This window comes from Gopherus evgoodei, chromosome 14, assembly GCF_007399415.2.
Source record: "Gopherus evgoodei ecotype Sinaloan lineage chromosome 14, rGopEvg1_v1.p, whole genome shotgun sequence".
NCBI lineage: Eukaryota > Metazoa > Chordata > Testudines > Testudinidae > Gopherus > Gopherus evgoodei.
In genome coordinates, this window is record NC_044335.1 from 25,915,116 (window position 1) to 25,937,410 (window position 22,295).

At 50.3% G+C, this 22,295-nt stretch overlaps 1 protein-coding gene across 11 annotated transcripts in view; it reads left to right on the forward strand.

Moving 5' to 3' along the window:
- The window catches only part of EPB41L1 (erythrocyte membrane protein band 4.1 like 1), a 161,343-nt gene that overhangs the window by 11,807 nt on the left and 127,241 nt on the right, over positions 1 to 22,295 (forward strand). For 10 of the 11 annotated variants that reach the window (XM_030533303.1, XM_030533308.1, XM_030533306.1 and 7 more), the window contains exon 2: positions 2,401 to 2,458. The exons of the other annotated variant lie outside the window; for it this stretch is intronic. The gene's annotated coding sequence lies outside the window, so the exon portion shown is untranslated. The remainder of the gene's footprint in view (positions 1 to 2,400; positions 2,459 to 22,295) is intronic. 11 annotated transcript variants of the gene reach the window in all.

The window sequence follows — 22,295 nt, forward strand, 5'->3', positions numbered from 1 at the left end:
TGAGGTCTAATAACAGGAGTAGCTGGGCTTGCTGTGGGTCAGGCTGTCACTGTGTTGGCAGAGCCCCACTGGGGAGCAGCGTGCGCTGGCTGGATGAGGTCAGTGGTATTCGCTGCACAGCTTTGTGGGCATTAAATGCCTACATCTTCCCTGGGATTCCAAATGAAGGGAGGAGCGGAGGTTGGACTGGCTCCTGAATGTAGCTGGTGTAACTGCCCGGGCATCCTGAGCCAGTGGTTCTCCAAGGTACCGAACTGCCTCTCAGAATCATTCATGCCCTCAGGAGGCTGTAGGGACTGGACGGCTAGTACAGGGGGTCAGCTGGCCGAGCTCATTCCCCAAAACTGCAGATGCACTGGTGATAACGTAGTATAAGCCTTGGGGGGAGGGGAAGGGGAGAGTTCTCAGTTACCACCAGACAGCTCAACTCTGCTCAGAGCACAGCTAGACGACGGAGCAGTGTAAACACCTGTGCCTTCTCCAAGCTGTGGCTACTGGTTGTGGGAATTAAGGGTTTGAAAAAATCCTAGAGTATAAAACAGTCCTGATTTCCGCCCCCTCTGGCCCAGCCTCCGCTTTACTCTAGATGGACACGGGTATAATTCTTCTGGGCTCCTGATTGCACGGGAGTTGCATTGACACAGAAGCGGAGAAAGGCCTGGGGTCACTATTGCCTGAGATCTGTAGTTCTCACTCCCATTCTAGCTCCTTCTCTTTACATTGCTCAGATGTTGGGACTGAGACTTTCCAGGCTTTTCCTTAGTCCATCAGTGAATTTCTCTCCTTGGAAGCTTGAGTAAAACTGGCTCAGCTTTTTTGCGTTATTTTTGTTCTGTATGGAGCCCCATAGCCATGCTCAGTTGTGTCCCAACACCTGTAAAGCCCTGCCTCTTCTGACGGGTCATTGACGTGGGGGGAGGAAGGGTTCATCCCCTTTACTGAATGTGCCACGTGTGGTTTGGTGGGTAGTCTTCAGACAATCCATGTCCTAATGGGACTGAAATGTGGCCGTGGGGAGACAGCCAGAATGTTGCAGATGAAATTTCCTTGGGGGGGCAGGGGTGTATTTGGTGGGACCCTGACTGCATCACACCAGAAGGCAGACATTCTGTTCTGTTGCATCTACTACACATCCACCGATTTCAGTGAAGTGACTCTGGATTTATACTGATGTATACCATTTATTTATACTGGATTTATACCATTCTGCAGGGTGGTTGTTAAAGTGCCTGGCATACATTGGATGCAGTTCAATGGTCTCATTAAATCAAAATGAAACTTGGAGCTGGTGCAGCTTAGGTCCTGGGGGTTGGATTTTCAAAGGGGCTCCCATTCATACACATGCTTCTGTTTGTGGGCTCTGTGCATGTGAATGGCACTTTACGTGGCCGGATCAATGAATTATGTGACATTCTACCCGATCTGCATTAGTGCCTTGCATGTGAGTCTACTCACAATTTTTTACCTGTGCATGTGTTGGAGGCCCATTGGAAAATTAACCCTTTAGTATAAAAGACCTTTCTTGTGCAAAGGTAGGAGCTATCCCAGGTCTTCTGTAGCATTCCCAAGATGGGCCTCATAAGCTTCTCTCTAGTCTTATCAGAGCCTGTAATATGTACCTCCCCGATTTTGTTCTGGTCTGTAGTATAGTTACGTGGATGCAAGTGCTCTTCAGACCTTACAGATCTTTGTCTTCCAGAAAACGTAGTTTTTCTCCAGAAAGTGACTCTCTAAAAAGTGCTGTTGGGGAATGTGTTTGTTTTTTTCTAAGTGCATTTCATATCAAAGATGCTCAGTTCTCCAGTAAAGTACCAGTCCTGCAAACCTCACTTTGACATCTGTGAGTCCAGCTGGGTTCTTTGTGGCTCGTGCATCATCACCTAGAATAAAAACTGCAGACCAAATGTTGTCCTCAGCAACACCTGAGCAACTCTGTTGTCTTCAGTGGGGCTGTACAGGTGAAACTGAGGGGTATAAGACAATGGCACTGCACAGATGGCCGTGAAATTAGAACCTGGTTAATGATTCACTGTGCAAGCCAGTTAAGAATCCAGTTCACTTTCTCCCAGCAGTGTTGGTTCTGCAGGGCTGCCTGCAGTAGAGGCAGGCTTTTATCACTCAGATTAGCAGCTCAGCCTCTGAATACACAGGGAGCAGACCTGCTCAGTTAGAAGGTGCTGTTTCATCTAGACCTGTTTCAGAGTAGAGTGCACATAAATGAACGAATTCTTATAGAATTGAATACAGTGCTCAAGCCACTAAGACACCAGTGAGCTCTTGATGAAATGAGCGATGCTCATTTCATGTCGCTCCACAGTGTACATGACTTTGGTCATTTTTGAGAAGACACTTTGGATGATTTTTTTTCTCTCTCTCTTCCCCCCTTCCCCCCCCCCCCAGGTTCTGATCGGTGCCGGAACAGAAGTTAAAGAGCCAACAGCTGCCCTCGGAGACGGGGGTGAGTCTGTCCTTGTTGTTAATGATCCTTTAGTCTCTTTTGTACATTCACGCTTTTAGGAGCAAGCGGGTTTTCCGTAGTGCGAAGGGCTCCCAGTCCTGATTGTCACCCTATGGGTGCTACTGCAGTGTGAATAATAACGGGCCCTGATGATAAATGACTAGATCTCCAGAACCCACAGAGAGGGAGTACTGGAAATAGAGGTGCAGAATGCTGCGAGTCAAATGCAAAGCTCAGAAATGGTGCTTTTTAGGGTTCTGTTTGTGCTTTTATTCACATTTTAGCTAAGAACTTGAACATGGGCTGATTCCTGTGGGTGAGGCTATTCTGAGGCTCTGCATTTAAAAATGCACTGAAATTCAAACTATTTTTCCGTGTTTTCAGTGCAAAATTTTGCACAAAGTGAAATCTGGGAAGGCAAAATCGATGCAGATCAGCAGAAACGTGACATTAAATTCTGTGAAATGAAACCTTGTCTTTGATTGCTGAGCTGCTTGGAATGTGGATTTCCTGATTTCAGGTCAGGCTGTGTAAGCATGGTTTAGCTTGACCTCTAGTTTTATGTTTGTTCTAGGAATGCTGATTGTGCTCTGGGATTGGGAACGGAGCAAGGGAACAAATGTAGAAACTCGCTCTGTTAAATCACAGGGGTGCCTGAAATGTTTAACCTGTGGGTGATGAGGTGCTTGCAGTCAGCTGTTGAGTTATTACACCTCTTTGTGGATAGCTGTGCAGTTCCCCTTTCTGTTCAAGTGCAATGAATCTATTGTTTGGAGCAGAAATCCTAGCATCACGCAGGGACTCGGAGAGTGAATTCACTCTCTGTGGTCATTTTGGGAGGGATCTCTGTGGTGGTAGAACATGGTGAGGATGCTATTGCAAACCCATGTGATGAGTTCCTGGGGAGATACAGGTGATATGAGATGGGGAGGGGATGGTATGTGCCCAGTCGTGTGCCATTCTCAGCCTGTGATTTAATTAGGGGCTTTGAATGCCTCTCTTCCACCCTCTAGAGAAAAAACTCTTCAGAATACTCATCCTTTCAAGTCTTTGGACAACATGCAGCCTTTGGGTCCCCCACCAATCCAGTGCACCAATCCAATACCAGCTTACAGCTTTCCCTGCCAATCCAGCCCGGCCTGTATTGAGCTGAGGCAGTGTGACTCTGCGGGGTGCATCTGTGCCCCATGTGCAGCTCCCTCCCTCTGGAGCCTGAAGGCAGGGTTTGAACTGTGTGCTCCCGAGGTGCAGTACTGGCTCGCCGCACATGGGGCCATAGACGCAGCTTTGTCAGAGCAAATTCCTACCAGCATGTGACCCAGGCAGGAGAATCCATGTCTTTGAGGAGAGCTATAAGTGGGTCACTGTCATTGATTAAAGTGTAAAGCAAACATGCCCCTCTGGGCTGTGGATTTCTCTCTCTCTGATCCAAGGCAGCCTGTAAAGTTTTAGGAGCAATTTCTGCTCAGTAATTCCAAGCAGCTCATCCTTCAGGAGGGCTGCATGTGCGTCTGTAATAGTTCCATACTGGTTGGCAGCTCTGTCTGCCCCATGGGGCGCAGCAGTATGTCTGGCTGGCCTGTGCAGCAGGCACCTGTGACTGGAGCACTTGGAGGCTATACCGAAGACATGGAGAATGGGAGAGACTAGAAAGAGACGTGCTGAGTCTCATTCAATCTTCTCTGTGTTAGGGAGGCGGCATGGCTCAATGGCTGGGAATCGGAGGCTCTGGGTTCTATTCCCAGCTCCGACACAGATTTGCTATGTGACCTATATGTGCCTCAGTTTCCCTTTCTATCGATGTGGATCGTGCCTGCTCACATCTGCTCTCAGGTCTCCAGATGAAGAGGCCTGTGCTGGAAGGCCATGCTTTGAACTTGCACAGGTCACAGCTGACAAGGGAGAAGTTGTATGTGATACAGGAGGTCAGACCAAATGATAACAATGGTCCCTTCTGGCTTTGGAATCTGGGAGTGGGGAGATCTGTGTGGTTGCCAGCAACAGGTGATGTGCCTCATCTGCCCTGGGTGAATTCTCTGGAAAGATACTCTGGGGAGCTGGGTATAGAAAGAGAGACCCAGATGGACGGACGTGATGGGGAGAGAGAACAGATATACACTGGGACCTGTACCCCCAATTCGCGCTCTCACTCACTGATTTGGCTCCACAGGGATGGATCCCATATGTAGATGGGTTTTCTGCTGCCACCATCGTATGGTTCAGGCCTGCTCTGAGTGTGATTAGGCCACGTGGGGCTTCCAGAGCCATTGGCCCGTCTGCACCAGGCTCTTGAAGGTGCTAACGCTGGGGGAGCTGAGCCATTGCAGGCAAGCGAGGGACATTTCCCTAGTGTAGCTGTCTCTCTAGTGCTCCTCTCTGGCTTCCTTTAATCCACTTCTCTCACATACGCCATGTATGACAAGCCCATGAGACTTGCTTATAACATACAGGACTTGTAAGCCCCCTCTCCCATGGATATGTGTGACTTTTTCCCCTAGCTCCTGTGGTGTATGTGCGTCTTTCTTCCTCCTGCCTGCGTCTGTCTCCCTCTCTGCTCCCGTGTTGTCTCATACCTGCTCTGCAATTCTGTGTAATTTCTTTTGGTGCATATTCATACATCCCTGTGACAAGTCCCAGAATGCACTGCACTCTTTCTCTTTCCTCCTCCCCCCTCACACACTGCATAGCTGAGCATGTCTGAGCTTTGGGAAGGTTACAGGGGAGTTGCCCCCAGTAGAAGACTGGTAAAAATCAGCTGGAATGAAGAGAGACTTTGATCGGCTTTCTGTCTGACAAAAGAGAGCTGTGAGACTCTGAATCTTAACCCTGTCTTTCCCAGCAGACTTAGGAAACTGTCCAGGGCTGTATACCGCCTGCTTAATTTCCCCAGGGACTGCTGTAAGTGGAAATGTGATGCCTCTTTTGCTTCAGTCTTCACTAAAATAGTGAATTGTGACCAGACACTTAACACAGTAAATATTAACAACAAGGGGGAAGGAACACGAGCCAAAATAGGGGAAGAACAGATTAAAGAATTTTAAGATAAGTTAGATGTGTTCAGTTTGACAGGACTTGATGAAAGGTATCCTAGGGTACATAAGGAACTAGCTGAAGAACCCTTGGAACTGTTGATTATCTTTGAGAACTGGTGGATAGGTGAGGTCCCAGAAGACTGGAGAAAGGCACTATGTTCCCCTGTCTTTCAAAAGGGGAACAAAGAGGACCTGGGGATTTATAGACTGGTCACCCTAACTTCAGTACCTGGAAAGACACTGGGACAAATGATTAAGCACTCAGTTTGTAAGCACCTAGACGATACTAGGGTTATAAGGAATAGCCAGCATGGATTTGTGGAGAACAAATCATGTCAAACAAACCCAATTTCCTTTTTTGACAGGGTTAATGGTCTAGTGCAGGGGTAGGCAACCTATGGCACGTGCTGAAGGTGGCACACGAGTTGATTTTCAGTTGCACTGACACTGCCTGAGTCCAGGGGGCTCTGCATTTTAATTTAATTTTAAATGAAGCATCTTAAACATTTTAAAAACCTTATTTACTTTACATACAACAATAGTTTAGTTGTATATTATACACTTATAGAAAGAGACCTTCTAAAAACGTTAAAATGTGTGACTGGCACACAAAACCTTAAATTAGAGTGAATAGATGAAGACTCAGCACACCACTTCTGAAAGGTTGCTGACCCCTGGCCTAGTGATAGGCAGGAAGCAGTAGACATGATATAGCTTGATTTTTACTAAGAGTTTTGACACAGTCCCACATGACATTTTCATAACCAAATTAGGGAGGTGTGATCTAAATTACTATAAGGTGGGTGCACAACTGGAAGAGTGTATCTAATGGGGTCCCACAGGGGCCAGTCCTGGGTCCAGTTCTAGTCAATAGTTTCATTAACAACTTATGGATCGGAGAGTATGTTTATATAATTTGCATATGACATGAAGGTGGGAAGGGTTGCAAGCACTTTGGATGACAGGATTAGAATTCAAAAGGACCTTGGCAAATTGGAGAATTGATCTGAATTCAACAAGATTACAGTCAATAAAGACAAGGGAAAAGTACTTCACTTAAGAAGGAGCAATCAAACGCACATGTGAAAAATGGGGAATAACTGGCTGGCAGTAGTGCTGCTGAAAAAGATCTAGGTGGGGGCAGTAGTGGCTCACAAATTGAATATGAGTGAACAGTGTGAAGCAGTTGTGAAAAAGGTTAATGCTATTCTGGGGTGTATTAACAGGAATGTTGTATGTAAGATACAAGAGGCAATTGTCCCATTGTACTCAATGTTGGTGACTCCTCAGCTGGATTACTGTATCCAGTTCTGGGCATTACACTTTAGGAAAGATAATGGACAAACTGGAGAGAGTCCAGAGGAGAGCAACCAAAATGATAGAAGTGTTCAAAAACGTGACCTGTGAAGAAAGGTTTAAAAAAAAATTGGGCATGTTTAGTGTTGAGAGGAGACGACTGAGGGGTGACCTGATAAGTTTTCAAATACGTTAAAGGCTGTTATAAAGAGGACAGGGAATGATTGTTCTCCGTGTTCACTAAGCCCATTACTTCTTGTCCTACCTTCAATCTGCAGCAAGGGAGATGTAGGTTAGATGTTAGGAAAAGCTGTATGTCTATGAGGGTAGTTAAGCTCTGGAATAGGCTTTCACAGGTTGTGGAATCCTCATCATTGGAGGGTTTTAAGGGCAGGTTGGACAAACACCTGTCAGTGATGGTCTAGGTTTACTTGGTCCTGCCTCAGCACAGGGGGCTGGACTAGATGCTCTCTGGAGCTCCGTTCCAGCCCTACAATTCTGTGATTGCATGTAGGGGTCACCATGTGGTCCAAATCCTGCTCAGGTTGGCTCTCTCACGTTTACAGAAACATGCGCTAACCATAAGCACCTCCCCAAATGAATCTCTCTGTGGAGACAGTGGAGAAGCAGCCCCCTCCCTGCATGGAGTGTGGAGGACCCTGAGGTGCAGCGACCCCGTGGCAGGAGAAAAGAGATGGGGCAGAAGGAGGCCTGGGGTGTAGAAGCTAGTCGGGTGGCTCTTGGGTGGTCGTGTTTTGCCCTGTCAGTACTGCCCTTACTCCTGAGTTATAAAACCAGGCTGAAGCATGATACACCCATCACTGGTGGCTTATTTGAGTTGTTATTGTAACACGACAGGGTCTCGGGTGCTAGGCAATGTACAAACACCGGACAAAAAGAGGGTCCCTGCCAAGGAACTTACAATCTAAGTATAAGACTTTTGAAACATCCAATCATAGAGTCCAAAGCCGGAAGAGACCACTCTGATCATCTAGTCTGACCTCCTGTATAACACAGGCCAGAGACCTGCCCCTACATAATCCCCAGAGCAGAGCTTTTAGAAAAACAGCCACTCTTGATGAGAAACGACTACAGATGGGTACAGACTGACTGACAGGGAGCACCAGGAAACAGCGAGATGGTGTTGGTCACCGTGATGGGCGGTGGTTACAGTCCAGTGGCAGCCTCGCAGGTGCTGAGGTTTTTATAGGCGTGGCGGTTCAGGGGAGTTCAGAAGAGGGCTTTGAAGCAGGATAAGGAGTTAGTTTTGCAGATGTTTACCCAGAGCTCCTCTCAGATGTGAGAGAGCAGGAATTTGCTTGTTTGAAAATGTAATAAGTGGGTGATGAAGGCATCATGGACCAGTCCATTTGCCTAAAGCTCCACCTGCAATTTCAGCTGGATGGAGTATTCCTCTTCACTTCCTGTCCCAAACTCCTCTCTCTCATTGCTGGAAGAGGCTAAAGGGCTGCTATGTTCCTCAGGGGAGGGGAAAGCAATTCCCTGGGCAAAGCCTGAGATCCTTGGGGATGGAACACAGTGCACATGTGAGATCACGGGCTGGATTCAACCCTGCTTTTATACCATGGGCAGCAGTAGCACAGTTACCCTGCCACATGGGAGACCTCTGGCTCAGTGTTCTTGTTTGGCTTATTCTAGTGCTCTTGTTTCACATCATCATCATGACACTCAAAGGGTTCTTGGTGGGTGTATACGGTGTCCGTGCCAATATGTCTCTTCCAGTACGTGGCATTTCTATCCACTGCTGCCTTTCAGTTTTAAAGCTAAACTACAGTCATACATGCAAGTAAATAACTGACTAAGGGCTTGTCTACATCACAAAGTTGCAGCGCTGGTGAGAGGGTTACAGCGCTGCAACTTAGGAGGTGTACACATCTGCAGGGCATCACCAGCGCTGCAACTCCCTGTTTGCAGCGCTGGCCGTACTCCCGTTTTGTCTCGGGTGTAGAGGATCCAGCGCTGGTGATCCAGCGCTGGTAATCAAGTGTAGACACGTACCAGCGCTTTTCTTGACCTCCGTGGAATAAGCAGGTATCCCAGCATACCTGAGGAAGCCTCTGGTAATCAAGCTGGTCTCCTTCCCCGGTTTGCTCTCGCGTTCCCCAAACCCCGAGCAAGCAGGTCTCCTTCCCTGCGGTTTGCAGGGGGGTTCGGGGAACGCGAGAGCAAACCGCGGCGAAGCTGGTCTCCTTCCCCGGTTTGCTCTCGCGTTCCCCGAACCTCCGTGCAAGCAGGTCTCCTTCCCTGCGGTTTGCAGGGGGGTTCGGGGAACGCGAGAGCAAACCGCGGCGAAGCTGGTCTCCTTCCCCGGTTTGCTCTCGCGTTCCCCGAACCCCCCTTGAAGCCGCCCAACAGCGCTGCAGTATGGCCACATCTAACACCACTTGCAGCGCTGGTTGCTGTAAGTGTGGCCACTCTGCAGCGCTGGCCCTATACAGCTGTACTAATACAGCTGTAACAACCAGCGCTGCAAAATTTTAGATGTAGACATACCCTAAAACTCCTGCTGGCTGTCTACTCCAGCAGCATTGTGCTACCAGTGGGAATACTCTGAGGGCCACATCTAGGCTCTTCCCACCCTTGCACAAGGGCAGAGCCACCGCGGTTCCTCTGTGTGACTCAAACCCTCTCTCTCTCACACGCGTGCGGTGTGTTTGCGTGTTGGTGGGCAGACAGCTGCTGTATTTTCAACAGTTTTGATCTGTTATCACTTAAAGTGCGGAAGAGGGAAATTTATTTTTCTGGCAAATCCATAAAAAAACCAAGCCAGACTGGTCAAATACCACCCAAGTGATAACCTTGCTGCAAATACCTGAGCAGCTTTACTCACATGAATCACTACACAGAGTTCAACAGGATGACTCCCATGACCCTGTCTTAGACCGATTAGACCCTGCTTGCTCCCCCATCCCATGTCCAGCTGACGTTCTTAGTGAACCCTACAGCAGTGCAAACAGGGCGGCGCCCGGGTGCTGTCCGTTTTGTTCTCCAATTAGTAAGATGTTCTTATCGGCACCTCGAGACATGAATGTGGTAATGGTTTTAAGAGAACACACACGTTAGAACAGACTTAATTTGACACCTATCAATGCAAGGGAGCGCCAAGAAAACCGCCACAATATGCACTGCACCGTAGGTGTTCTGGGATCACAGCTGTGGGAGAAGCACAGAGCCCTGAGGGCCTGCGCTCAGGTCTGGGCAGGTCGAGTGCTTTTTCATTCACCTTTCACTGGGTGGGGTTTCTCTGTCATGGTGAGGTGTGTTGGTGGGTGAGTGGGTGTGCACGTGCTAATGATCTGAGGAAGTTGTAATCATGTTTAAGAAAGCATCTCAGTGCCTTTGTATAAGGAGCAGAGCAACATGCCTATCTTGGCAGGTTTATCAGCATGCGGATGAGCTTGTTATCTGTCTCTGAGTTGGTTCTACAGCTCCTGCAAAGCCAATATAATATCCTATCATCGCATGAATATCGTATCGGGCTTCCTTTTGCATCTGTATATCACAAGGCAGAGAGATAAAGGGAAGGACTGTGTCTCCTTGGCAGAGTTTCTCTAAGGTGATGATTGTGTTCCGTTGAGGATGCTGCCTGTGAGGTTACACTGGATGTTATTTTAGCCTGGGAGACACCTATGTGCATAGCACAGCAGATCTCGCTGTTCTCAGGCTGTGTGTGGCCTGCAGACTGCTGTTGGCTGTGGAACACTCGCCGGCTGGAACATGGGACTGTCCACATCCCATAAACTCAGAGATACAAAGCAGAATCCTTTATGATAGTGGAGAAAATAACCACAACAACAAAATAAAAATCAAATAAGATGGGAAAACCAGGCACAACTCATTCTTCTAAACTGGGTTCCCATACTCCCTTTACTGCAGTTCCTGTAGGTGTTTCCTCCACTACTGCCTGTCCCACCTCAACACTCTGATGTTTATATCATGGAGATGGCTCCCAGCCTGCTTTGCTTTTAAAAGGATATCAGCTTTTCACACTGGTGCCTTATGCTAGCTTTCCTTCTACTCTCCAGCTGCTATGTCCCTTTGCAAGACAGCTAGAACCACATTACATACTTTCCTAATCTTTTCCATGTGAGAGACTGTTGGGATTGTCACAGTGGTGTCACGTGACCTGAAACAGGGAGAGGAGAGCTGGCTGGGGAAGTTGCCAAGGGGAGAGAGAAAACTCTCAGTAATGTTTTTTGGTCCAGATTGTTGGAAGCACCCCTTTCCCATGCCTTGCCCCCCAATCCCAGCCATCCTGCTCATCAGACATTCCCTTGGTCCTTAGAGAGGCCTAATCATACCCAGCAATTGTATTCCCTGCTGTCTGGCTCAGCCTATTCCTGAGAGACTGTGTCCTGAGCCTTCTAAGGCTTTTGCTTCTGGGAAACTTGGACCAGCAGAGCAACTCAGCAACTAAAGTGGACAGTGCTTGATAGTGCCATAGACAAGCGGGGGAGCAATGCTCCAGTGGCAAGGGTGCTTCTCTGGAACTTGGGAGACCTGGGTTCAATTCTCTGCTCTGCCACAAACTTCCTGTGTGGCCTTGGGCCGGTCAGTTAGTTGCTCAGTTTCCCTCTCTCACAGAGGTGTTAAAGATTGAGATGCTTACATGCTATGGAAATGAGGGCCAGATAAATATACCTAAGAGAAATGATTATTTTCTGCTATATTTTATTCATTCATAGGAAATCAGTCTTTCAAATGTTTGTTCACTTGTGGTCTTCAGAGATATCATAGGAGTGGAGTAGGAGGGGGTCACCCTGATGTCCTGGCCAAATTACAGCACGTATTATATTCTGCATCCCTAAAATTCCCCTCTAATTCCCAATGGATCCAATATTCTTCACTCTAAATTATTACGTGGTGTCGCTGTGTCCTGTCAAACAGCTGCTGTGCTCCACCCCAGAGGTGAATGCATTCCACTGGGGATTAGAATGGTTCCTATGAGTGATTCAGAAAGGGCATTGGGATGAGAGGTGCTGTCTACAACATTTTTTCATAAGCTCTTTTCCCTGAGGCCGTGCCCTAATGCGGGGGCAGTGCTTGGGTCAGGGGCAGCGTGTGTAGGCCTCTGATTGCCCCTATGCCTAGGAGCTGGAGGAGGGACATTCTGCTGCTTCAGGAGCCACGTGGAGCCAGGGCAGGCATGGAGCCTGCCTTAGTCCCGCTGCACTGGCAACCTTAACGGAGCCACCAGGGTCCCCTTTCGACCGGGTATTCCAACCCAAGTATTTGAATTGACCCAAACAAAAGCCCAGCGAGCTCCTGATAGGCCCTGCCTTAGCTCTCTTTCTCCTTTGGACCCAGTCCTGATGCAGTCCCTGCTACGCAGCAGTGCCACCCTTGGGACAGCAAATTGGAAGGGCCTATCCCACTGGAATAGACAGGGAGTTGTCAAAGCTGCCGAGGCTCAGGGTATGTCTACATCTAAAATTTTGCAGCGCTGGTTGTTACAGCTGTATTAGTACAGCTGTATAGAGCCAGCGCTGCAGAGTGGCCACACTTACAGCAACCAGCGCTGCAAGTGGTGTTAGATGTGGCCATACTGCAGCGCTGTTGGGCGGCTTCAAGGGGGGTTCCGGGAACGCGAGAGCAAACCGGGGAAGGAGACCAGCTTCGCCGCGGTTTGCTCTCGCGTTCCCCGAACCACCCTGCAAACCGCAGGGAAGGAGACCTGCTTGCACGGAGATTCGGGGAACGCGAGAGCAAACCGGGGAAGGAGACCAGCTTCGCCACGGTTTGCTCTCGCGTTCCCCGAACCCCCCTGCAAACCGCAGGGAAGGAGACCTGCTTGCACGGAGGTTCGGGGAACGCGAGAGCAAACCGCAGGGAAGGAGACCAGCTTCACCGCGGTTTGCTCTCGCGTTCCCCGAACCACCCTGCAAACTGCAGGGAAGGAGACCTGCTTGCTCGGGGATTCGGGGAACGCGAGAGCAAGCCGGGGAAGGAGACCAGCTTCGCCGCGGTTTGCTCTCGCGTTCCCCGAACCACCCTGCAAACCGCAGGGAAGGAGACCTGCTTGCTCGGGGGTTCGGGGAACGCGAGAGCAAACCGCGGGGAAGGAGACCAGCTTCGCCGCGGTTTGCTCTCGCGTTCCCCGAACCACCCTGCAAACCGCAGGGAAGGAGACCTGCTTGTTCGGGGGTTCGGGGAACGCGAGAGCAAACCGGGGAAGGAGACCAGCTTCGCCGCGGTTTGCTCTCGCGTTCCCCGAACCACCCTGCAAACCGCAGGGAAGGAGACCTGCTTGTTCGGGGGTTCGGGGAACGCGAGAGCAAACCGGGGAAGGAGACCAGCTTCGCCGCGGTTTGCTCTCGCGGTCCCGGAACCCCGAGCAAGCAGGTCTCCTTCCCTGCGGTTTGCAGGGGGGTTCGGGGAACGCGAGAGCAAACCGCGGCGAAGCTGGTCTCCTTCCCCGGTTTGCTCTCGCGTTCCCCGAACAAGCAGGTCTCTTTCCCTGCGGTTTGCAGGGTGGTTCGGGGAATGCGACAGCAAACCGGGGAAGGAGACCAGCTTGATTACCAGAGGCTTCCTCAGGTATGCTGGGATACCTGCTTATTCCACGGAGGTCAAGAAAAGCGCTGGTAAGTGTCTACACTTGATTACCAGCGCTGGATCACCAGCGCTGGATCCTCTACACCCGAGACAAAACGGGAGTACGGCCAGTGCTGCAAACAGGGAGTTGCAGCGCTGGTGATGCCCTGCAGATGTGTACACCTCCTAAGTTGCAGCGCTGTAACCCCCTCACCAGCGCTGCAACTTTGTGATGTAGACAAGCCCTCAGAAGGTGTGGACAAGTGACACAATGGTGTCGGCTAGGCCCTATGCAGGGTGGCTTCTGCAGGTGTGAACTCCACCCCTCCCTGCTCTGCTTCTCTGGGGCCTGGGCTGCTGAAATCTCCACTTGGGGCCTCGCAAACAGCAGCCAAAAACTGAAAAACTACAACTGGTCAAGCAGAATGTTTAGTTTCAGTGAAAACTTGCCCCAACCAAGTCGCAGAAGACTGGACATGGCCATTTGGTGGGGAAAAAACATTTTTCACTGGGAAAAAAATGTCAAATGAAAAATTTCAAGCAGCTCTAATTGTCACAGCTGATAGCTCCCTGTGGTGGCGCGTTGGTGGGGTAATCTGGGATTGTCTGGACAGCTTTGTGTGGGAGACAGTATATATTTCAGTGGTACAATGTTGTTCCTTTTGAAAACTTTGCATTACTAGACTGGCCAATCAGCTCCACCATGCCTGCCTTCCTTGTTTCTCTTTTGCCTACCTTCTGTCTCACTCTGCTTCCTCTTCCAGCTAGTAAGTTTCTAAGATTGGGGCCTTGTCATCTTTTGTTTATATAGTGCCTAGCATCATCGTGACCCAGATCTACTGAGTCCCAGTCCAGTGTCTTGTCCACAGGACTATCCGAAGGGAGGGACAATAAAAAAGCCACAGCAATTTGTGCATCCAGTTGTGTGATTTCTGTCCTCTCTTTCTCCTGTTCTCTTCCCATAGATACTGACCTTGGGCTGGACTGAGGAATGTAGAACCTCTGGGTGTGGTTTATCTGTTAGGATATGTCAGCTATCGGAAAGGTACATGTCTGTAGCAAGATAACCCTGCCTCCCGTCCCAGGACGTTTGTGCTCTCGCTGTAAATGCCTAGTGGAGACGAGGCTCTCTAGTTTTTGCCTCCATGCAGCAGGGGAAGGCAAACTCCAGGAAGTGGACCTTGCCTGGCTACACTGAGGTAAAGACTGTCTGTGCCTCGTCTCCACTGGGATTTTACCATGAGGGTGTATCTACACAGCAAAACGCAAACCCAGTGGCAATGAATCTCAGAGCCTGGGTCTATAGCCTTGGGCTTGTGGTATGGCACTGAAAGTCGGCGTGTAGATGGTCATGCTCAGGCTCTGAAGCGTGGGCTCGGGATGGTTTGTTGCTGTGTACGTGTACCCTGGGAGGGCTAATCGGCATTAACTATCGTACAGTAAAAGCGCCCTAGGCTCAGTTAGGGAGGAGCAGCTCAGGTCTCTCACCCTGGCCCTCCTGCACTTGCTGGCTTAGTGTTCCTTCTCCTTTTAGGAACAGGGCTGGGACTGACTCAGGGTATGTCTACATCTACAGTTTTGCAGCGCTGGTTGTTACAGCTGTATTAGTACAGCTGTATAGGGCCAGCGCTGCAGAGTGGCCACACTTACAGCAACCAGCGCTGCAAGTGGTGTTAGATGTGGCCACACTGCAGCGCTGTTGGGCGGCTTCCAGGGGGGTTCGGGGAACGCGAGAGCACACCGCAGGGAAGGAGACCTGCTTGCAGGGGGGTTCGGGGAACGCGAGAGCAAACCGCGGGGAAGGAGACCTGCTTGCACGGGGGTTCGGGGAACGCGAGAGCACACCGCGGGGAAGGAGATCTGCTTGCACGGGGGTTCGAGGAACGCGAGAGCAAACCGCGGGGAAGGAGACCTGCTTCCCCGCGGTTTGCTCTCGTGTTCCCCGAACCCCCCTGCAAACCGCGGGGAAGGAGACCCGCTTGGGGGGGGATTCGGAGAACACCGGAGCAAACCGCGGGGAAGGAGACCTGCTTGATTACCAGAGAGGTATCCTCAGGTATGCTGGGATACCTGCTTATTCCACGGAGGTCAAGAAAAGCGCTAGTAAGTGTCTACACTTGATTACCAGCGCTGGATCCTCTACACCCGAGACAAAACGGGAGTACGGCCAGCGCTGCAAACAGGGAGTTGCAGCGCTGGTGATGCCCTGCAGATGTGTACACCTCCTAAGTTGCAGCGCTGTAACCCCCTCACCAGCGCTGCAACTTTGTGATGTAGACAAGCCCTCAGGACATTGTGCTAACCACTTTCAGTGGGAGGAGCTTGTGAGCTTGCTTTTAAGTCTCCTCTGAAAGGAACAGTCCCCCCTCTCATCCCTACACACAACGCTGGGCTGCAAGTTCAGTGCTGACTCAGCATAAGAAGTGTCACTTATTGAACTGCCTCCATTGCTCCTGCAGCACCTACCTGCTCCTGGGAGGTTTCTGGTCTAAGTACCAACCTGGCCTGACCCAGCTTAGCTTGTGAGACCTGGCAGGATTACAGTACAAGGTGCTATGGCTGCAAACATGCAAAGCAAGCGGTTGCATTTGATTTTTCTTATCATATAGAGAACAGAGAAACTGATCGCGCTGGCTGGGCCCATATGCTAAAGGCAGATGCTGTACATGCTTCCATCCTCACCTTGCTCAGCACTGCCAGTGCATCTCAGTCTTGACTCTCAGCCCCTCTAGCCCCGAGGTGACATACAGCTCTGTCAATGCACCTTTCTCCTCACCTGCAAGCCCCTCTGCCTTTTTGGCCTTCTCCTGAGCAAATAGTGCAAATTTTGGGTTGTGGATAGTTGTCTGCTAAGGACTAGGATCAGAAACCACCAGCCCTTATTTTGGGAAATGACTGAGCCCCTGACCAGTTGTCCCACATACAAGTTTTGGTCCACAGTGTACATCCCTCTCTGACCCTATGCGTGCGTATTACACGCTCTTGTATTTATGAAACAAATAATCACCTTCATCTTGTCCAGTCTCGGGCTTTTCCTGTGTGACATGAGTTTGGCCAGTCTCAGCCCAGTAGAGAGGTGCCTGCATCACAATAACTCTCCATCTCAATTGGCAGCGAGAGCAAGGGCTGCAATGAGCTGTTTCCTGTAGGGCATGAAGGAGCCTGGGGTGGAAAAGGTGTGTCCTTTTTAAATTCCCTGTCGAGCACCATGTGTGATGTGGGGCCCATCTGCTCCCTGTCCCCGCCAGGCTGGTGTTCAGTGGCTGCATTTACATAGCAGGCCCTAAGGAATGGAAAACTGTAAGCCGAGTAGCAGGAAAAACAGGTTGGGGTTGAGATCTCCAGGGCTGTGGGGCTATCTCCTAGGGGCAGTGATTTACTGAAGCCCCATCACTTGAGTCCTTGACACTGAGCCTGGACACTGGCACTGGAGGCCACCTGCATGGGCCTGGGAGTGTGGGGATGCACCAGGGGGCAGACTGTCAGTCTCTTGGTGCCCTTGATGTGGGCAGAGCTATGACACCTGCCAATGGGTGTTCACCAGCTGGAAGCTGAGGCAGGGAATCGGGCTGGGGCTATTCTTGCTGCACCCCCCTCTCTGCTTCCTCTCTCCTTGCCTGGAGGTTTTTACTCTCTTCTCCTCTTTCCCCTGCTGCTGAGGTTAATGGAGAACTTGGGCCGCTTCCCATCCTTCACTGATGAAAGGCCTGGCTGATAAACACCTCACAGCGTGAAGCGGGGCAGGCTGCAGTGGTGTTTATGTTCTCTGCAAGCTGGTGACATTCATCGGGTGCCGGAGCTCAGGGGCCTGAGGATGCGCTGGGCTCATCTGTCTCCAGCTAAAGAGCTGTGGGGGAAGATCCCGTGAGGCTGGGGCCTGGCTGCCTCCGTCTCCCTGTGGCGCGCTGGCCCCTGCCGAGAGCTTGTTTTGCATCATTAAGACAGGTAGCTCCTTCCTGCTTGCTAGTCCCATGGTGCCCAGAGTTAGGTAGGGTTGCCATCCCTCTCGGTTTCCCCAGGAGTCTCTTGAAATCAGACCCTATCTCCTGGAGGCTACTGAAGCAAACTGGAAGAGTTTAGGCCCTAAAAGTCAAGTGGGGCTAAGGCAGGTTTCCTGCCTGCCCTGGCCCTGTGCCACTCCTATAAGCGTTTGTCCTGTCCCTGTGACTCCTGGGGGGAACAAGGGGGTCTCTGTGCGCTGACCCTACCCCAACACTGACTGAGCAGCTCCCTTACCCCAGCCCGGAGCCCCCTCCTGCATGCAAACTCCCTCCCGGAGTCTGCACCCCGCACTTCCTCCTGCACTTCGACTTCCTGCCCCAGGCTCAGCCTGGAGCCCCCACTCGCAAGCCAAACATCTCGGCCACAGCCCAGAGCCCACACCCTCTCCTGCACGTCCTGCCCCAGGCTCAGTCTGGAGCCTCTTCCCACACTCCAAACCCCTCGGCCCCAGCCTGGTAAAAGTGAATGAGGGTGGGGAAGAGTGAGTGACGGAGGGAGGGGGGGGATGTGGTGAGTGGGGTGGGGCCTTGGGGCATGGCCTTGAGGCAAGGGTGTTTTGGTTTGTGTGATTAGACAGTTGGCAACCCTAGAGTGGGGACTGATAGTGGCTGAGTCAGAATGCCAAATGAGTTAATGTTTGGTGTCACTGGCCAGTACCAGACCATGGCATGGTGCCACATGCAGTCAAATACCAGTCCGTTAAGGGAGGCCTCTTTTAATCCCTGCTGTTAGTTAAGACCTGTATTGTAGTAGCACATCACGTCCCCAGTCATGGACCGGGACCTTGCTGTGCAATTGCCATATTGGCTTCTTGTCTTGGATCCTTCACCATCTGAAAAGAGCCACTGGTGCCAGGGCCCAGCAATCCAGACCTAGCAGGGGGAAGACCTGTGAATGGATGCTACTTGGAGTGCAGCTTCCATGGGAGGAGCCATCTGAGCTGTGGGGGTGAGGGTGGGGAGCTCTCGCAGAAAGGGGGACTAAAAGCAAGGAGGGTACTAGTGTACCCTTCAGGTGGGTCTTCAATCAGTTGAGCAATGCCTCACTAGATACACTGCTATTTTATACCTGGGCCTATGTGGGTATGTTCTGTGGATGCAGCCTAAAGACGTGTGCAGTGTAGATGTACCTAGAGAAGTGTCATGTTAAAACTTTCCCCCCTGCCCCCGCACACACACGCACCTTCTCTTTGCCTTTCATGTACAAACCTTCCCCCGGTCTAAATTCTCCACAGCCCTTTGCTGAGGAGAGGGGAAACCACGTCCGTCCGCTGCTTAGCTCTGGGTCTGGGGCAGGGCGAATGCAGCATTTCCCCCAAAATAATTCCTTTTCCTTACTAGAGGATTTTCTATTAATAACCAATTGCAGATGAAAAGGACGTGAGGAGAGAGCGGAAGGAAGGGGGGCTGTTGTAATCCTATTATGGATGCAGCGCGGCTTATTCTGCACAAGACCACTTGGCTGCCTGCAGGAAGGTATCGTTGCCTGCTTTGCCAAGGTAACCAGGGTTTTCAGACCATTAGGAGACACTTGATTGGCTCTGCAGCCATTCTTTTTATGAATTAAAGCCCTGCCCCTTTGTCTTTTGCAGCATGATGTCAAGAAATACACCAATCCTGGCTCTTGTTGTCAAAGGATGATGCCAGGCACACAGCGCTGGGGTAAGGCTCAGCATGGCTCTGGCATCTTCCTGCCGAGGATCTCCAAACACTTTCGTATATACATTAATGATTGACATCCCTGTGCACTACGTCTCGTTCACTTAGCTAGCCCCTCAAGCTTCCAAGAGAATGTACGTTATTCATACATTGTCCAATTGCTTTCAAAAGCCCCCAGGTTCAAGAGAAAGCAAAACTGACGGGAGACTAAATGAATATGAACATGTTCAGAAAGATCTCGATGAAGTGGCCTGTAGCCCACGAAAGCTTATGTTCAAATATATTTGTTAGTCTCTAAGGTGCCACAAGTACTCCTGTTCTTTTTAATAGTTTTAAAGTTTCCTTGGAGCCACCATGATCTAGGTTTTTGAAAAGCACCTGACTTGCATGTGTGCTGCCCCCCATGCTCATGCTCTCAAGGTTTGTGTGCCCCTAAGGAATCTGACTAGGCAGGAAGGCTAGTTCTGTGATTATGGGATAGGGCTTCTGGATCCCACTTCTGGCTCTACCTCTGACCTGCTGCGTGAACTCATGCAAAGTACTTCACCTCTCTGTGCCTCACTTTCACCATGTAAAATCTATAATGCACCACTGCACCCTTGGAAAATCTGGGCCGATACCTGTTTGAAGGCTGTATTGTCATTCTGAGTTCTGGTGACTGCTGGCAACCACTCCAGTTATGATGTCACAGCTGTGATGGTCACCAAAGTCCTTTGGACACAAACAGGCTGGGCTTAGTTTATGCACTCTGTCTCTGGGACATGGGAGATGTCTGCTAGACACATGGCTGTCCATATGTGTCAAACATCCAGACTGGATTGGAGTGCTTTATCTCGTCGGTGGGTTCCCCTCAGCTCTGTAGATCTCTTGGCCTAGAGGGACCTTATTTTGGATGCTGCTGCTGCTGTTTCTCATCTTAGTGCAGCTTCCTCACACCTGCAAGAGATTGATAGCCTTTCTAATGCTCTTGGAAGGTTTGTTTTGTAAAGGCAATGTCCTTTTGTGACCCATCAGCAATCGCTGTGATTTATAAGAGGCGTCTGGCTGGTCTGCTGCAGTCGGAGCCGCGACTGTCTTGTGGCCCTGATGGAAGCACTCAACATTGTTCTCATGGTTACCACGATGGCATCAGAATTCCTTGGGCTGTGTGTCTATGTATATGTGTACGTGTGTGTATGTATCTGCCTGGAATCTTTTCTCTTGCCACTCTAGTCTCAGGTACATAGGTCTATAGCAGCTGTGTTTGCCAAACTGGCTTTCGATCTGGCTTGAAGCTGGTTTGAACCAAGGATATGTCTGCACTGCAATCAGAGGGGCGATTGCACCAGGTGTAGACATAACTGAGCTAGTCCTGACTTGGCTAGCTGGGATACCAATAGTCGTGACGCATGGGTTGCAGTGCAGGCTAGTTGCTTAGGAAATTATCCAGGATCCTGGGTGGGGTTGTTCTACACACGCTGCAGTGACAGCTTTGATTGTGGTGTAGATGTAGCCGAACTTAGTTTGAGTAGCGCAGAGTCGAGGCGTGCGTCTGCACTCAGAAGGTGTGTTAGATTGAAATAACGTTAGGCTCTGCCACAGTCTGTACTTGGACTTGCTAACTTGTGAGGTCACTAGAAACTGTCTCACTGTCATTAGGCTTTTACCTTCCATTCGCTGATTTGAGCTAAGAAACACCTTTTTCATTCCCTCACTCCCATTGGAGACAAGGCCTGAAAGGGGGAGGTTTTCTCAGGACTGAACGTTCAGATGAATGAGAATTGAGGTTTGAGCTTTACCCGGACTAGATCACATCCTCTGAATTTGGTTCAGACTTGCTTTGTGCCAGCTCATCTGGACCAAGCCTGTGTCTGGATCAAGTTAGTATGAAGGATTTTCACATTGGGCTTAAAATAGCTTCAGGTAAGATGGTACGATAGGTGGGGCTTCTCTCGGGTCCCATCTACACCACAAAAATATGATTGTAACTAAGCCACCCTATGATATGTGCCTTTTGGTGTGGTTTTTTCCCCTTTCCTGGTGTTGCTAAAGCCAACCAGACCTCTGATGTCAGAGAACCATGCTTTGTCTCTGAGACAGAGACAGCCTTGGCTAAAACACAGATCTTCATCAGTGAGTATAATATGTGTGTTGTCTTACCTATAACGTCAAGGAAAAAAAAACATATATTATCATGTGGTCTGGATATAGTCGTGTTTATGCGTGTGAGCAGGTGACATTCACGCCCTAGATAGCCCAAACTTATCCCCTTCCTGGAGTTCTGCTTTACTGATAACTCCAATAACTAAATATAAGCCTCAGTCTAAGCTGTCTCCCTCCTGTCTTCCTGTTCCCAGGGCTGCCCCACAGCACTTCTTCTGTACCGGCCCCTAATTCTCTGTCCTAGGCTACGTCCAGACTACCCGCAGTATCGCCAGGTTAAAATCGATTGCTCGGGGATCGATATATCGCGTCTCATCTAGACGCGATATATCGATCCCCGAGCGTGCTTATATCGATTCCGGAACTCCATCAACCCCAACGGAGTTCCGGAATCGACAGGGAGAGCCGCGGACATCGATCCCGCGCGGTGAGGACGGGTGAGTAATCTGATCTTAGATATTCGACTTCAGCTACGTTATTCACGTAGCTGAAGTTGCGTATCTAAGATCGATTTCCCCCCCGTAGTGTGGACCAGCCCCTAGAGAACCATGTTCAGTGTGCTTATGTCCTGGCTGGAGCCAGCAAGAGCCACCTTCCAGCATGAGTCAGCTGAAGTTGCTGTCTTGGTGCAGGATCCTAGCCCCTCCCTGAGTTTGAGACTTCTGTGCAGAAGAGCTCTGGATCCTCTGACGTGGCCTGGGCCCTGCCACTTTGTTATGATGTGGCTGTTGCTGTAGTATAGACAGGGACATTGGTTGGCATTTTTATCATATCACTTAAAAACCAATCACCTATTGGCTGGAAGGAGAGAGAATTTCCGTCATTGCTCCAGTACAGGACTGGGCCTCTCTGGCCTGTCTGCTCTTGGGTGGGAGGTGGGGAGGAAAGCAGATGGGCGGTTGGTCACATGCTTCCTGCAAGCTGATCCTCAGGCCTTGTCTACACCACAAAGTTGCAGCGCTGGTGAGGGAGTTATAGCGCTGCAACTTAGGAGGTGTACACATCTGCAGGGCATCACCAGCGCTGCAACTCCCTGTTTGCAGCGCTGGCCGTACACCCGTTGAAACTCGGGTGTAGAGGATCCAGCGCTGGTGATCCAGCGCTGGTCATCAGGTGTAAACACTCACCAGCATTTTTCTTGACCTCCGTGGA